The 6519-nt window shown below is 38.2% G+C and overlaps 1 pseudogene; it reads left to right on the top strand.

Annotated features, from left to right (window-relative positions):
• The first annotated feature begins 4195 nt into the window (after positions 1-4195).
• Positions 4196-6301, top strand: LOC113735910 (uncharacterized; annotated as a pseudogene).
• Positions 6302-6519: the final 218 nt, after the last annotated feature.

Here is a 6519-nt window from a genome sequence, read left to right as displayed (position 1 = left end):
ACAAAAGCCACGCAACTCAACCCACAACCACAGAGATAATCCAACTGCGCCACAGAAACTCTGGGTCATCGAAACCCAAACAATCTCTAACAACTACTCGAATTAATGCAATAATTAAAGCAGCAGATGGGAGCCCAATTGATTCCAAACCTGTCGGATGGGTTGGCGGCCAAGGATGAACAGCGGCGCAGGCTGGTCGAGGAGGCGGAGATGCGGAGGAGCTGGAAGTGAGGAGGGCCGCGGCTGTGCGAGGGGAAACCAGACAGCGGCGGCGCACCAGCTGGTCGTCTGCTTGACGTGAGGTGCGGCAGTGGAGCGGTGGGGTTGCATGCGGCAGTGGGCCAAGCCCGCGCCTGTGGCGGCGTGTGGACGGCGGCGGGCGGCTGTGAGATCGAGGCAGAGGGTGGTGCGCGGTGGAGGTGAAGTAGCGGCGGAAAGGGGCAAAAGGAAGAGAAGCTCGCGCGAGGGAGATGTATGGCGGAGGTCGCGGGTGAGATGGGCGGCGGGCAAAGGGATTTCGGACAACAGAGAGGGAGCAGGGGAGAAGAAAGAAGGAAAAGAGAAAGAAGAAAGAATGAAAGAAAAAAGAAAGAAAGAAAAAGAAAGAAAAGAAAAGAAGGAAAAAGAAAAAGAAAAAAAAAAGATTTTTTTTTTTTTTTAGGCTCCATTGGAGCTACGGTGAGAAATATTTTTTTCCTTTCTTCTTTTTTTTCTACGGGAATCAATTTTTTTAAATTTTTTTTTTGAATTTTGGAAACTAAAGCTACGGTGATAAGAAAAATTCTCTTTGTTTTTTTTTTTTTTTTGAATCTTACCTTTCCCGCGAACGTGACGCGGGCACGTCAAGAGAGCACGAGAGCTCCCAGAAGTTTCAGAAATTCATGATCGTGAGCTTCCTGCACGTTATCACGCGGGCGCGTCATGAGGCCAAGAGAGCTCCCAGAAGTTTCAGAAATTCCTGATCGTGAGCTTCCTGCACGTTATCACGCGGGCGCGTCATGCCTGGAGGTCACCTACAAATAAGCAAAAACGAAAATTAACACCCAAAATCAGTCAAATTCAAGGAAAACATATTTAAACTATCACACGAAATCAAAACAATCAATTTAAAGAAACAATTGGGTTGCCTCTCAATGAGCGCCTTTCTTTAATGTCTTTGGCTAGACATTATCATGTTTTGTTCATGGAGGATAAAATCGTGTAGCTCGTCTTAATGCTTCATCCTCTATATGATCCTGGTAACCCTCATAGATGGAGTAATATTTGAGCACACGAGCTACGGTCTTCCATGGATTAGTTGATGGTGCCAAATAATCAAGCAGTGATCTCAATTTTTCCTCCACCCCTCCATCAAGAGCACTCAACGGTTCAAGATATTTGACCATAGCTACTCTTAACTTATTTCTGCCATGAGACTCAAAAACTTCCGGTATAACAAAATCAATCTCATTAACAGAAATCATGGAATAAAAGTTAAGAAAATGCGGGTTAGGGAATGGAGGTGGTGTCACCACATTTGATGATTCTTCACTGGATTCTTTCACTTCAATGGGTTGCGGTTGGGGTTCCATTTCTTCATTTTCGGCTTCTTTTTCAACTGCATCTGTAGATTTCTCATTTTGACATTCTTGCATCTCCTCATCCTTGTCCTTAGGGATCACAGGCTCAGGCCCTTGAACCTCTTTGCCACTCCTCAAGGTCATGGCGTTGACATTCTTCGGGTTCAACTCAGGTTGAGATGGCAATTCACCTTGGTTCTGGAAATCCAAACGATTGATTGTTGTAGCCATTTGACTTATCTGATTCCTTATATCCTGCATTTCGGAGTCCGTCCTTTGTTGATTTTGCATAAGAATTGCCTCCGTCCTTTGCTGATTTTGCGCCATGTTTGTCATCACTTGTTTTATCATCTCCTCCAAAGATGGACCAGAGCTTGGGGGCGGAGGTGGTCGGGGTTGGTATTGCTGCTGGTACCCTGACAGGGACGATGGTTGTTGAGACTCTTGCTGTTGAAAATCCATTGGCCCGGTCGCATAATCAAAACTGGAATTATCCCACCATCCTTGATCATACCCGTTTGAATAAGGGTCATACTGCATTTGATATTGGGGTGGAAAATCTCCGAAAGTATCAATTGGAGCACTTAGATTGTCTTGAAATGCGGGGCATGTGTCAGTTGAATAACCTGAGTCAAAATAAGTTCCACAATTTGCAACAGCCCATTGATCATTAGGAAGAACATGAGTCTCATAACCCCATTCAGGAACAAAGTCCGGTCTATCATCAAAATATGGAATGCTAGCAGCCATAAACTATAAAAAAAAATGAAAGCAAGATGAACTTAAAAAGAAACAAATAACTAGCGCCAGTCCCCGGCAACGGCGCCAAAAATTGACAGGTTGTCGAAGCCTGTGCAATAATAAAACCTGCTCAAACTAAAAATAATTTCTGTAGATAGTGGTAAGCAGGGTCGAATCCACAGGGACTGGGAGCAATTGTTCCTTTTCAAATTCACAGTGACAAAGGGGGTGTTTTTATCTCAGGGGTGACAATTTAAGCAATCCAACTAAAAGTAAAATAATAAAAATAAAATAGCCAACTAGAAATTAAATAACAATTTACTAAAATCAAAGAATCTAGCCAAGGAATAACTTCAGCAATGGTTCACCTAATTGATCATCGATAAGCAAAGGCAATTCCAATTATTTATCAATAAATAGGTTATAACTGCCAAACAAGCGAAGACAGTCAACCCCTCCTTACTGTGTCGATGATTAAGGTACGCCTGTTAATCACTGCTCTAATTGAGAAATAATCCTAGGTACGTCCGTAGAATTTAATTCCCCAATTGCCTTACGTATTAGAGGAGCCCTATTCTAACCAAATAACACACTACCAGGGTTATTTTAGATTAGCCCGCGTATTCCCCTGACACAAACCTAATCATGCCAGTTGCCACTATTTTAGAGCAATTAAACAATTACGGATTTAATGCCCTAATTGACAATAGATTATCCAATCAACTAATTATCTGGATCCAAGACAATCAATTAATTAAATAACCATAAACATAGCAACCAAGAAATATGCGGATACTAATAAATAAAAGAAAAAGATTAAATTAAAACGATCTCACAATTCTTAGGCGAATCAGAGCCTTCGTTGCTCCTTGACTAGAGTTGAAAAATTAGTTCATAATTGATGAGCTAAACCCACCAGAAATTATAGCGAAGGCTGCGGAAATCAATTGGAAAGCTGGGCGAATTCAATTCGTTTACTCAATAAAGAAAGAAAGCTACAAAGGGTAATTCATAGTCTTCCTTTGGTCTGACACCTCCAGAAGGAAAACGGCTACTCAATGCTCTCTTTAGAAGAAAAGTCAAAGTTCTAAAAACTAAGGAAATGGAGAAAACAAAGAGGACCCGCCATGCCAGAAGGACAAGCAACCAAAGAAAAGTAAAAAAACTAAAGCTTCCAAGTAGTCTCCTGCGCGGCGGCTTTGTGCGGCGCCCTCCCTTGCGGAGAGGACTCCGGAGGAAGAAGAAGCTCCCAACTCCAGCCCTTCGTTCATCTTTTTAATGCTTTTGTCTTCGGCAATTACTAAAATGGGCACAAGTTTGCCTTTGCCAACAATGCCCCTGGGATAAGCTCTGTGCCTTAGACTTTTTTTCTGTTAAATTGGCACTTGTTATCAAATTTTCGTTCTACTCCCTGAAATAAATGTAAAATATCAAAAGTGAGTAGAATCTAGCAATTAATCTACAATAGGTCAGATAATAGGGAAAATTAATAATAAAATAAATGATAAAATTGCAACCTATCATGGCTCCATTCTTTGGTACCTGTACTAAACCTTTTCCTTGTTATAGTTAATTTATTATGAAATTTAATCTTTTCCTCTTTCCAATTATCTTATGCTCATGTAAAATACATTTCTAGTATCAAAATTGTGATATTATACTATATTTGTAGTATATTTTTCTCAAGAAAATTAATTTGACATGTATAAAGTATTTTATTGTTTAATAAGTGTGTATCATTTAAAATTGTGATTCCATACTATATTTGTGGTTCAAAGAAATACTAATATAATGCATATATAATTTGGCATATATATAATTTATTATGATAATTTGCTAGAGTTGTATATAACTTATGAAATGTGAATTGAATTCAGGTTTGAAATTTATTCTCCATGGGTAAGTCAACAACAATTGATGCATTTTTTAAAAGAAAAATTATTGAAGATCAAAAGCACAAGGAGAGTGATGCTACTCCATCATCTATTCTTAGTGAGAGTTTGGTTGTTGAAGCTCCCTAAAAAGTTCAAAGAGTTGAACTTGAAAGATTGATATTGCTTCTTTGGAGCGTGATCCCGGAAAACGTTTATCCTCTTAATCAACAAGATGAAATTCGTCGAGCTTATATCAATTGGGGGCCATATCAAGTTAAGCTTGAAAATTACCCTTCAAGTGGTTCAAAGAAACATATTCGCCATTTTTGTAGCTCTTGGTTTGAATTGTTTCCATCTTGGCTTGAATATTCTCCATCAATTGATGCTACTTTTTGTCTTTCATGCTATCTATTTAGTAAGCCGAATGGACGAGTTGAATTAAGTGCATTTGTTCTTGGTGGCTTTAACAATTGGAAGAAGGTCAATAATGGAGCTAATTGTGCTTTCTTAGGACATGTGGGGAAAAGCCCTAACTCATTTCACAGAATTGCGATAAAAGCATGCAACGATTTGATGAATGCTTCTCAACACATTGGAACTTTCATTGAGAAACAAAGTTTTGAGCAAGTTGAGATTAATCGATTAAGGCTTCAAGTTTCAATTGATGCAGCTAGTGCGATGGCTTGCATTTCAAGGTTGTGCCTTTCGAGGACGAGATGAGAGTGAAAAATCTCTTAATCATGGAAACTTCCATCAACTTATTAAGTTGTTGGCTTCTTATAATGATAAGGTAAGAATGATTTTCTTCCAGCTTTGCATTCTTTCTTGAATTTATATAATATCCATGCTTGAAAGAAATCTTTTTAATTCATAATATGCTTCCATTTAGTTATTATCTTTATAAAATTATAATTATGCTCTATTAATGGACAGGTTGCAAATATTGTTCAAGAAAATGCTCCATCCAATGCCTCCTATACATCTCCTGAAATTCAAAAGGAGATTCTTTATATATTTTCCAATAAGGTTAGAAAAGAAATTTGACAAGAGATTGGAAATTCAAAATTTTGCATTATAGTTGATGAAGCTCGTGATGAGTCCAAAAGAGAGCAAATGGCTCTTGTTTTGAGATATGTAGATAAGGAATGATGCATCCGTGAACGGTTTTTTGGTGTTATTCATGTCCGTGATACTATGGCTTTAACTTTGAAGGAAGCTATTTCTTCTACTCTCTCTCAACATAATTTGGCCATTCATAACATTCATGGACAAGGGTATGATGGAGCTAGTAATATGAGAGGTGAATGGAATGGCTTGCAAGCTTTAATATGCCATGAATGTCCATATGCCTATTATGTTCATTGTTTGGCCCATAGGCTTCAACTTCCTTTAGTTGCAGCTTCTAGAGAAGTAGCTTCTGTTCACCAATTCTTCTCCAATTTATTTTTCATTATCAACATTGTTACTGCATCTAGCAAACGTAATGATGAATTAAAGGAGGCTCAAGCAATTGAAGTTGCTACTAAGATTGCTAATGGTGAACTTGAAATTGGAAGGGGATTGAATCAAATTGGCACTTTAAAACGAGCTGGAGATACTCGCTGGGGTTCTTATTTGGATTCTATTTCTAGTTTACTGAAAATGTTCAATGCTACTTGTGTGGTTTTAAGTAACATTGCAGCAGATGGAGGTTCATACTCTCAACGAGGAGATGCAAATTTTGCTTTGTATCAATTGTTATCCTTTGAGTTTGTTTTCACTTTGCATCTTATGAAAGACATTATGGAAATTACTCATCTTCTTTGTATAGCATTGCAACGTAAATCTCAAGATATTTTGAATACAATGCATCTTGTCTAAAGCACAACAAAGCTACTGAAGAATTTTCGAGATTCGGGATGGGATGATTTCTTGGTGAAAGTTAAGTTATTTTGTGAGCAATATCAAATTGATATCCCGGATATGATGCTCAATATATTGCAAGATGTGGTAGATCTCGAAGTCATTATGATGAGATTAGTGTGGAGCATTATTATCAAGTGGATCTATTTTTTGCAACAATTGATTATCAATTGCAAGAGTTACATAGCAGGTTTAATGATCATACCGTGGAATTGCTTGTTTTGAGCATTGTTTTAGATCATAGAAATGGATTTATGCTGTTCAAAATTGATGATATTTGTAAACTTGCAGAGAAGTTCTAACCGAATGATTTTATGGAGCAAGAACTAGTACGTCTAAGAATAGAACTTCAACATTTTAAACTCGACATTCCAAATCATCATGAATTGCAAGAATTATCTGGTATTCATGAGTTATGTCAAGACTTGGTGAAGACAAGAAAA

Source organism: Coffea arabica, chromosome 3c (assembly GCF_036785885.1).
Source record: "Coffea arabica cultivar ET-39 chromosome 3c, Coffea Arabica ET-39 HiFi, whole genome shotgun sequence".
In the NCBI taxonomy this organism is placed as follows: domain Eukaryota; kingdom Viridiplantae; phylum Streptophyta; class Magnoliopsida; order Gentianales; family Rubiaceae; genus Coffea; species Coffea arabica.
This window is presented reverse-complemented; position numbering and strand designations above follow the sequence as displayed.